General features: G+C 36.0%; 1 pseudogene; it reads left to right on the forward strand.

Annotated features, from left to right (window-relative positions):
* Window positions 1–853: 853 nt before the first annotated feature.
* On the forward strand, window positions 854–9,833 carry LOC113622974 (rho GTPase-activating protein 17-like; annotated as a pseudogene).
* The last annotated feature ends 1,713 nt before the right edge of the window (window positions 9,834–11,546 follow it).

Raw genomic sequence — 11,546 nt, forward strand, 5'->3', positions numbered from 1 at the left:
GGCTCCTGTAGAAGTCCTCTCAAAGTATTTCCAGGACTTAGTAGAGGGTGCTTTACAAGCGTTTGTGTATGTGTCCTCTATGAGTAGGCCTTGATAATTGCTATTATGACAACTTTTCCTACTATGTGTGGCTGTAATTCTATATCAGCAAAGAAAGCCAGTGACACTTCTTCACTGGGTACCTCAGTGTAGCCAGACTCTGCTGCACTTGACAAGGCCACGTTGTGTCCTCTAATCTTTTCTCCGTTCTGCATGATCACTTTCCCACTCTTCTGTGTAGCACAGTTCCCACTCAGACTGCTGCTCACAGACCATTAAAGAGCAGTGTGAGGGGATGGAATCAGTACCTCTTTACCTTTGGCTTCAGTTTTATTACAGGATTCCCAAAGTAGGGCAACGTGTCCCAGTTCTTCATGAGTTACCTATAGCACTCTCTTGTCCTAGGCCCTGACCCTGGAAACAACTGGTGTGACAGACAATATGATCTATGACAAATTATTACTTCCGATAATGAGTAAAGGTTCACATTGGGTTAAGCCTATTGTTCCTGGATTCTTCCCGCAGAATGATGTATATACTCAGTTTTCATACAAAAGGACCTAAGTCTCAGGTCTCCCAGTTGTAGCAAGAAATATGTCTGAATCCCAATGTTTGATGTCTGTGTTTGTGTGTGTGCATATGTATATAGTATAGTCAGCTGTCTTGTGATAACTCTTTTAATGTGAATAAAGAGATTCCTTGATGTAGTTAAATTATAGAGATTTAACACTGCTCTAAGACTTTACCAGACAAAAACAATTTAAATTCTCCTGGATTCAGAATGGAAATTACAATTAGCAGCACATTTTGGGTAATGGCATCTATGATGCCACAGTCACAGACATCCCGCCAGAATGTGGGTGGCTTGATTGGAGCCATTCATTGCCTGGCTCCATCTACACCCTGCAGAGCAATTTAGCTCTTTAAATAACCATACTGCTGAAAGCAACTATGTGCTGTGCAAAGTAAATCAACATACAAATCATTTGCTTATATCAACAAATCCTTAATTTGCTTCATCACAAGAAATTTCTAATAAATCTTAATTGAAATCTTATTAAGAGTGAATTTGATCTACCTTAAGATGAGAATATTCCCAAAGAAGATTTCATAAATGACATATATACTAGCATCATAAAGTAAGAGTGCTAATTGAATTTTTATAAAAGCAGCTTTTTAACCATTTTAGGAGAAGAAGTATCTTCAATCGGTGTCCAATTTATAAGGGTTTCCTGTGAAAGTCAGTCAGTGCATAATTTATTTCCCCAGCCTACTCATGGAAACTTCAAATCGTTATTGTAATTTGTAAGGTATTGGGACTTGCCCATCATTTTTGTGTTCATGCCTGAATTCAAATGCTTAAATTTCAGAACTTGGCTGTAAATTTGTTATCCATTCAAACGTGAAGGCCTCAGATAAAAGTTAAGATTTTGTACTTAATTTACCCCTCAATTTTTCATATCATAAAATCAACCGACATCATTCTTAGATGTAAAGTAACATGATCAGAATGCACATTGGTCTACACTAACATAATCTTAATAATTTATTAACTTCAACTGCATCAGAGATACAACAGTATAAATAATTTAATAGTTATTTGGTAAATGGATTTCAAAGAAGATAATGGTGTAAAACTAATGTGTACCTTAGGTTCTTCAATTGTATCTAATGAATAACATCTCTTTTACGTAAGGGTCTGAAAAAATTTTTTTAAATACAAAGGAATGGTAGAAGGAGATCAACATAGTCAATGTTATTCACACTAAATCTTAGGTTAGATGAAGTAGCAGTTCTAATACGAAACTCCAGAAATAAGCTGATTTACCCACCCAGTTACAGGCAGCTGTAATTAGGGCAGGCCTCCCAGTACTGAACAAGAAATTGCAAAGATGAAGAAACAGCTCTGTAGATTAAGTTCAGTGATTTTTTTCCAGATTTAACAACTAAGTATGTCAGTCTATTGTGGAGCGAACAAAGAAGATAAAAGATGTCATAATTTGTGCTTAGAGAAAGTGACTCATCTAGGTAAACAAGGGTATAAAAAGCACAATTACTTTTTTTTTTAATTGAAGTATAGTTGATTTACAATGTTTCAGGTGTACAGCAAAGTGATTCAGTTATACATGTATATATCTATTCTTTTTCAGATTCTCTTCCATTATAGGTTATTACAAGATATTGAATATATTTCCCTGCCCTATACAGTAGGACCTTGTTGTTTATCTATTTTATACATAGTAGTGTGTAGCTGTTAATCCCAAACTCCTAATTTATTCCCCCTCCCTTCCCCTTTGGTAACCATAAGTTTGTTTTCTATGTCTGTGAGTCTATTTCTGTTTTATAAATAAGTTAATTTGCATCATTTTTTAAGATTCCACATATAAGTGATATCATATGGTATTTGTCTTTCTCTGTCTGGCTAATTACTTCACCTAGTATGATGATCTCTAGGTCTAACCATGTTGCTGCAAATGACATCTTTTTATGGCTGAGCCCATTCCTTTGTTGATGGACAATTTACATTGCTTCCATGTCTTAGCTATTGTAAATAGTGCTGCTATGAACATAGGGGTGCATGTATCTTTTCAAATTAGAGTTTCCATCTTTTCCTGATATATGCTGAAAAAAAAAGCACAATTCCTCTAAAAATTTTGGTCCTAAGTCATATTTTTCTCTTTAACAAAATAAAAATCTCAATAAAGAATTACAACTTCAACCATAGTGAAGTTTTTGCCTTTGTTACTTCACAGTCTAATTACATGTAATATTGCCAAAATTCCTAGAAAAATTGGTCAAATAAGCATTTTTCAAAATCTCTTCATATCTTCCTAAAATCATGAATTTATTAAAAATGTACAAATTTAATTATTATCATCTTATTAAGAGTCAACATTTATTTTGCAAGCTTGAATACTCTGGTAACTTATAGATAGACACTAAAATTGCTACAATGGTGACAGCATTAGCACCTGTCTCAGAATGATTTTTGAAAAATAAAAGAGTTTATCCACATAAAGTACTTAAACAATGTCAGGTACATAATAAGTGCTCTTTAAATATTTTCTATAATTGTTGTAACAATTATAATAATAGTTAATAATGATATTGCATTTGATATCTATTATTTTAAAAAGGAATACAAACTATTATAGTATGACACAGCACTAAAGAGTGTACAATTTTTAAAAATTATTCTGTGATATTTCAGTTATTCATCCAAAAACAGAGAATTGTTCAGGATGTATTTATATTTTGCTTAAGAAAATATTCTTGCAAATGAATCCACTTGCTTCTTTTTGTCATGAAACTCAGCACATTTGATAAACCTTTTTAATGATTGTCTTTTTCAGGATATCATAAGCATTATAGAGTGCAGGGCAACAGGATGAATCTAATAATTACCTGTTGACTAAATGAAGGTTTTACTGAAAATAGTAGTAAAATCAATTGTCTTTAATTGAATTAAGCCTAATACATCGTCTGAAACAGGACACAATCCTTTTGATGATCCTATTCATACAGTCTTTGGAGTAAGTGCCTGGGTTAGAAATGCAGATCTTAGTAAGAGCATGGCCAGCCAGAGAGAGCCTGAGTCCTTGACTGAAACTCTATTTAGAGACTGCAATGCACTGGCTGTGCACCAATTCTGGTGTGGGGAGGGCAGCTTTCCCCCAAGAGGCCTGCCAGGTAAAGCCTCTATAGTTGCCCATGGTCAGGCCTGAAAAATCATACATAGGTTTTTGAACAGGAGCTAAACTCCTCACCCACAGTGCTGTATTTGAATTTCTACTCCCTGCATAACTGATGATGCTGATTGCTTCTTTATTAACTTATGGGTAAGTGTATAACTTCCTTTTTGAAGTCTTTATTATTTTGCTGATTTTATTTGCTCATTATTGATTTGTGGGAAGTCTTCATGTATTCTGGAAACAAGTCTTTTGCCAAATACATATGTATAACATTTATTTTCTCCCACTCTGTGGCTTCCTGTTAATTTTCATGCCTATATCTGTTGCTTAACATCTTTTTTTTTTAAGTAGTTATGTATTCAGTATTTTATTTATTTATTTTTGGCTGTGTTGGGTCTTCACTTCTGTGCAAGGGCTTTCTCTAGTTGCGGCGAGCGGGGGCCACTCTTCATCGCGCTGCGCAGGTCTCTCACTATCGCGGCCTCTCTTGTTGCGGAGCACAGGCTCCAGACGCGCAGGCTCAGTAGTTGTGGCTCACGGGCCTAGTTGCTCCGTGGCATGTGGGACCTTCCCAGACCAGGGCTCAAACCCGAGTCCCCTGCATTGGCAGGCCGATTCTCAACCACTGCGCCACTAGGGAAGCCCAACGTTTTTTTTCTAAATAAAGATCTTTATTGTCAAGGTTTACTGGGTCCTCTCTAAGAAATCTTGACTATGCCAAGATTGTAAAGAGATATTGTGTGTTCTTGTAGAAGATGTGTACTTTTAGCTTTCTTACTAAGGTCAAGTATCAATCTCAAATTGTTTATGGTATGAGATAGTGGTTCATTTTCTTCACATATGAATAGCTCATTGTACCAGAACCATTTCTTGAAGGCTTTCTTTTGCCATTAAGTGGATTTGGTACATTTTTAAAAATCCATAGGCCTTATAAATACATATTTGTTTCTGGACACTTAATTTGGTTCAGTTGATCTAATAATCTATTTCTATGTCAGTACCACAATATGTCTTGATTATGAAATAAAGTTGTATGATTTCTCAAAATGTTTAAACTATTTCTTCAAAATTATTTTGGCTATTTTAGATCTTCTGAATTTCTACATGAATTTTAGAATAATTTTATCAACTTCCAAAAACAATTTTTTTCAGAAATTTGTTAGAATTTGTTAATTCTAATAATAATTTCTGGGATAATTGATATAAAAGTATTGAGTCTTTGAATCCATAAGCATTGTATAAATCTCAATTTGTTTAAGTCTTCTTTGACTTCTGTCACCAAAGTTCTTTAGGTATTATTGTAGAGGTCTTATATATGTTTTGTTACATTCATCCATGCATGTTTTATGTTCTTCAGCTCTTTTGTAAATGATATTTTCATTTTAGTTTCATTTTATAGCTGTTTGTCGATAGTATACAGAAACACAATTGAATTTTAGATAATGTTATTATAAAAAGTGAACTTATCAAATTAATTCTAGTAATTTTTATAGTTTTTAGGCTTTTATATGTAGAACATTATCTTTACTGTGAATAAAACTGTTTTATTCCTTCTTCTGTAAACCGTATACATTTTATTTCATTTTTTCCATTGCAGAACTTTCTAGGATGTCAAGAAAAAAGGTTGAAAGTACACATCCTTACCTTACTCTCAGCCTTATGGGAAAAGCATTCATGTTTTCACCAACAAGAACATAAACTATGTTGTTAACTGTAGAACTTATAAATGACCTTTTGGGTTAAGAAAGTTTCCTTCTACTCCTAGTTCACTTCAAACTCATTTATAACTTTTATTTTGATTATTATATTTCTAAAGCCAACCAAATATTAAAATATTTTGGCTAAAGAAGAGCACATAGGCTAAAGTAGGAATATAAGGGGTGGTTAGGTGAAAATACTATAGATGGTAAAATAAAGGATAGCTACCATCGAACATTGAGTCTTTTCTTAAGAGTATGTGTGTACTTCCAATATGGAAAACAGATACACTGTCATAAAACTGGTTTCTAGCATCTCTCTAACTAGGATCTGTATTCCTGATACCATGTTTTAAAATCAGATGGCTACTTAACATTCGTTGCTCAGTCACATTTTTTAAATAAGCCAAATTTAATACCTAGAGTTGTTGTGATAAATAAATGCAAAAAGAATATATGGAAATCTTCAATTCATCCACTGACACATAGCAACATTTTATATTTTTTAATTGCTCTAGTGGTGATATTTCAGATGATGAAGTCATAATTACATTCATCATGAAGATGATGGTGATGGCAAATAACCATTATTAAAACACGATACGTAGTTGTGTTTAATGCCCATGGCAGACTAATAAAAGAAAAACCACTGAATCTAATAGAAGGAATAAATACTTAAAAATAAAATACATTGCCCTAGTGGAAAAGTAGCAACAAGATACAAGCTACCTTCCATTCAAGATGTCTCAAGGTAAAAATAACTGACATTTTAAAACATCAACATAAAACTTGGGTCTATAATGAAAACTGCTTAAGCAGTTCCTGTAATTTTTCTCTACAGTTATGTAAACTACCAGCTCTATCAATCTAGTGTTTTTGACAGTATTGTTTTCATTTATTCCTTGTCTCATTCTAAATACATGATTTATTACACAATAGTTTGAGCTGAAATGATTCAAACCAAGAGAACAAGAAAAGCAAAAGTAAACTAAGTTGAGTGAGGCTTGTACACATTGTGTGTGCACTGAGGTTCTGCACTTTTGATGGAAGAGCTCCACTTTCAGTCACAGCTATATAGCAGCTAAGAGCCAAGTGCAGTTCAGTGAATTCACAAACCATGAAAAACATTGTGAAACCTAGTAACATCTAACAGAGAAAATAGTAATGTAAGATGGGTATTATATTATAATTATATTATTATGGATATTATAAACATTCTTACATTACAAAAATCTAGCAATGTGTTACAGAATGTCTGTCAGTGATGCTCATATCATACCAAAGCAGAGCAGAGTTGAAACATTCTACCTGGAGTTGCCAATTCAACTACATGATTCTGATTTTATAAAAGTTAAGCATACTTAAATATCTCCTTACACCTTTGAAATTTTCCTCATACATTCCCTATTAGAGATTTGATCAAATTCAAACATGAGTATATGCACTTTGTTCTCAAACAATAGCTCCTTTATATTAAGGATGATTATCCCTTTTCTTCATAAAACTCTGACTGATTTATGCTTCTTGACAAACACAAATCATTATTTACACAACTGTAATACATTTTTTTTCCTTTGAAGAACTGACATAGGGACAATAGTTGTTTATCCTATCTGTGATAAAATTCATCAAAATTGACTGTGGTTTTAACAAAATGACATTGAACTTTTGAACCGATTTGACTGTAGGAAAATTGAGGCCAAAATTTGTTCAGGAAAAATAGTTAACTGAAAGAAAATACTCTATGGAATTATGTCAGATGTGTAGGTAAGAAGTGACAAATAATGCAGCTATTGACTTCTTTTTCAATAAAAAATCTATGTTATTAGTATGTAGTCTGTGAATTGATAGTTAGCATGACTGGTGAGAGAACCAGTAAAAATTCTACTTAGAAAATATTTTTCAAGATGCCTTTCTTCTTTGGTGTGTAGATTAATAATTTACTCTTTTTTTATGCAGACTTTGCCAATTTAACTGTCCATTTCTCATTCTTGAAGGATTCTGACTGATAAACTATCTTCCAGTAACACTGATTATTCAGCAATGCTGAACTTGCAAAATATAAACAAACTCTGAATCTTCTTGCAAATTTGCAGCCATATCATTGCCTTCTAAATTCAGTGTGTCTAAAGTGTATTAATACTACACTGCATAGTGACCATTCAAACTCTTTATCATGTAAGGACTGAAACTAACACTAAGAAGCTCTCTTTGTTTTATGCATAAAGTATTGACATTGGTGGCAACATTAGAGTAATTAAGAGACAGTATTAACTGAAAACTGTTTAGTTTTCAATATTGGATAGAGTGCATAGAAGACACAAACTCCCTTAACTTCCATTTTAATATTGATGCTTACGTAAATAGTATGTATGGGATATTTCCAGAAGTAACTTTAAAAGAAAACAGAGTAAATTGTATTTGGTAGTACATATTTCACCATTTCCTTTGTTAAAGAGACAAGTCACTTTCAAGGTCACACTTCAGCAACAACCAAGTAAAAATTAATTTTTTTTCAGAAATGGCAATTAAGTGGCAGTATAATTATTTCTTACAAGAAAGACCAATACATCCTGCAAAGAATTTCTCCCACAAAGATTCAAACTGTATGAATATTAAGTGTTTATATTTGCATTATGCAATCAATTTCAAAATAAAGTAGTATCATATACATTCCATATGTTTCCACACTTCCACATTTCATCTGATAGAAGGACCAGGCTTCCACGAATTTTGTGCAACTGACATGATGATTTAGCCAAATTCAACCTGGAGATCCTATCAGAGAGCAACCTGAGGTAAGATAGCAGAAACAGAAACATAAAAAAGGAAGTAGGGCTATGTCACCGAGAGTGACACATGACATGGCCAAAGGTGAGCCTGTAGAACCACTGATGCTGCTGCCCTGCCCTTTCAGGCCCAAGTCCCTAAGGCCTGGCCACCACTGCAAGTGAAGAAGTTCAACTTCATGAAGCAGCTGGCCAACCAAACTGTGACTAGAGCTGAGAAAACAGAAGTCCTCTGTGAAGATCTGTTACAATTCAAGCTGTGCATGGACATGGTTCAGTCAAGGTACCACCATCCCCACAAGAGCCTGATGGTGTGCTTCCAGGGCCAGTGTGGCACCAATGCCAGGAGATACAGAAAACCCCTTTCAAAACTCAAAATATTCAAAACGCATCAGCTCAGCTAGAAGAATTTCTCTTGGGGAAGATGCTGGACACATGTGGGGATGCTGAGAATCGATTAGCTCTAAACTCTCTCAGCATGATGGAGTGCTTTTCTTTGTTGAAGAAAAGATTGTGGACTTTCTGCATGACATAAACAGAAGTGGAGCTCCCTAAATATAGAGAAACAGAGGAAATAGCTCAATAAAATGGGATTTGGTTAGAGCTAGGCGGAACTAAGCTCACAAAACTTCAGAAGTCAACTTTCAGGGGCTTCCATAAAAAATAGATACCTTAAGAGATGATTAAAGCTGGAAATCAAGTAGAACACTGCAAAGATCAATTTGCAGCAGACATGAGCAACTGTATGGCCAAAGAAGGGCAGTATAACAAATTCTTTGTTTCATTATTAGAAGCCCAAGCAGATTACCATCAAAAAGCTTTAGCAGTCTTAGGAAGGGCCCTCCCTGGAATGTGAGCCAATCAAGGTAGGCGTGTGGAAAACCAGCTTTGGGGACTCCTTTGAAAGAATAGAGGTGGTTCTGGTTGAGACCTGTGTCATTGCTTCTCCTAGAGAACCACATAGAGAAGGGCATTTTTAAATTGGTATTGGGGCCTCCAAGTTAAAGAAACAGAGCTGTTTTAGACTGCTCTACCTCTAACCTAGATGAGTTCTATTCAGACCCCCATTCTGTAGGCTGTTGATTTAAAGTCCTAATTATGGAAATTGCCTTAAATTTTGATGACTTTTAATCTGTGTGAATAATGGACACAAGTTGCAAGTGTGTAAGATTAAGACAAAAAAACTTCAAGATTTATGGAGAACAGGTCAAAAGTTGTCACCACAAAATTTCGTTAACTTTAGGTATTTAATTAAGTTCCTTTCAGAGCTTGCTTATACCAGCAGCATTAACAAAATGCACGGCAATCATATTTGTGCCTAACTTGTTATGGGCCAAAAATGAAGGAATGCTTGCTGAAATGGCTGTAGCCACATCCATTCACGTGGTTATGGTGATTGAACAAATCATTCAGTATGACAACTGGTTCTTCACTATAAAGGTAAAATGTAATGTATCGGAGCATTTGTACATCTCCACACAAATTCCATCACTCTTCCCACACTGGAAATGACTAACTCAGGGACCCTGCAGAAGAAGTGGCCTGCCAGTTTGGTGGAGATGGAAGGAGAATTGGCTAAGAAGGAGAACTTAAATATGAAGCTTATGGACTTCTAGGGTAGCACTCTAAAGAAAGCATATATCCCCTGCTTTCCACCTGCCTCTCCCATCTGCAGATCACATCACCTTGGCTTCAGTGGACCCAGAGCACCCTCCCAAAGCTCTACGGCTGAAAGCAGTGAAGGGGATAAGACTGCCCCTACTTTATGGACACATTGGAACAGGGGCTGAGGAACTGGAGTCAGATAACTATTAGCCAAAGCCAGTCTCAGGCAGCTGTCAGGTCCCATCAGCTTTGGTACAGCTCACAGGTCCTCTGATCTTAGCACTCATACTTTGCTCTGAGCTGTTAAAAATCCTTCCAGCACACCTAAAACCAGGAAAACCACCTTCTGGCTACCCTGGGGGCCAGAGTTGTCCAAGAATATCTTAGCATCTAACCCATCTCTCACCAAATCCTCCTTGCACTCAACATACAGGGCAGGCTCTAGGCTAGCCCTCCGCTGTCTCCCAGCTCTCTGGGCCCTGGGGGTACTTCCATAGCCTGTCCTTTACAACCTCACAAACACCCACTGACACAGCCCCAACCTAGACCAGCCAAGTTGGGTAGCCATAGCCCTTCCAAACCCATGGCATTGCCCAGTGAACATGGACTTGAGCAATTATCTCACACTTCTCTCCAGAGTCCAACACCCTTAGTACTTCACTCAAAGAGGACAGTCCTAGATTTTAGCTTCTTAGATTCAAGCTTTGAGTAACCTTGAGACTGTACAGTTACATAGTGAAATCTTACTGAGACCAAGACAAATACCAAAGCCATGATACTGACCCAGTGTGCCCCCATCCCCTTATTCTCCTGATGCCCACTCAGTGGGGGATGGCAACCTCACCAACACAGCACTAACAGCTTTCAAAATAGTAATGGATATATGATCTTCCATATTTCATAATAACTGGGACTTATAGTATTTTATGACAACAATTTTAGGTTTTCAGAACCACTTGGCAGCATATTTCCTGAAATACACTCATATTCAGTAAGCAAAAATTGCCCGGCTACATTTTGCTGGATATGGATGATACAGAAAGGGCAGCCTTATGAAAAAAGCTGCCTCCTAGCCCTTGACCTCTTCTTTACTGGTGAGTGGAATAGGGCAGGCAGCCATACTATGCAAGACTTTGCCTGTTGCTCAGCTTGAGGAAAAAGTGGAGGCTAACACTTAAAGATGAATGACTTGTGTCTTGAGAAGTTGAATTTACTTAAACGGGAAAGAAATTATGCCAAAAGCAAAAGCAAAACAAAATGAAATACCTAGACTGGAAAGAATATTATTGCTGAGATGTGTATAGGAAGCTTTAGTCACAGCTGTTATTGCAAGCAAGTAGTGCCAAGGCAATTTGAAATGAATAAGAAGCAATGTATAAATGATTTATTTAATAAAATACATTACTTGTAAGTTACCTACTTCCTGCTACTTGGACTTTCATTCTTATGTATTAGGAATGAGTTGCTTCTCCTTCACTCTTGCTGCAAAATCATTTTGTATTAAGTATGGTCCACTTCTCCCCTAAACTTCTCAAACCATAATCTTTTGTGTTAACCTGACTTTCACTGGTTGGTCCTTAGTTGCAAGCAGGAGAAAACAACCAGGAAGCCAAATGTCTTTGACTATTCGGGGTCAATGTCTGCACAAGCAGTGGTTTGTCTTCCTGGGCTAGTTCCTTCAGAGGTTGTAGGTAAGCGTTCTAATTGTCATATATGGCCTGGCC

This window comes from Aethalodelphis obliquidens, unplaced genomic scaffold, assembly GCF_003676395.1.
Source record: "Aethalodelphis obliquidens isolate GAN/ISIS:26980383/991018 unplaced genomic scaffold, ASM367639v1 scaffold10, whole genome shotgun sequence".
NCBI lineage: Eukaryota > Metazoa > Chordata > Mammalia > Artiodactyla > Delphinidae > Aethalodelphis > Aethalodelphis obliquidens.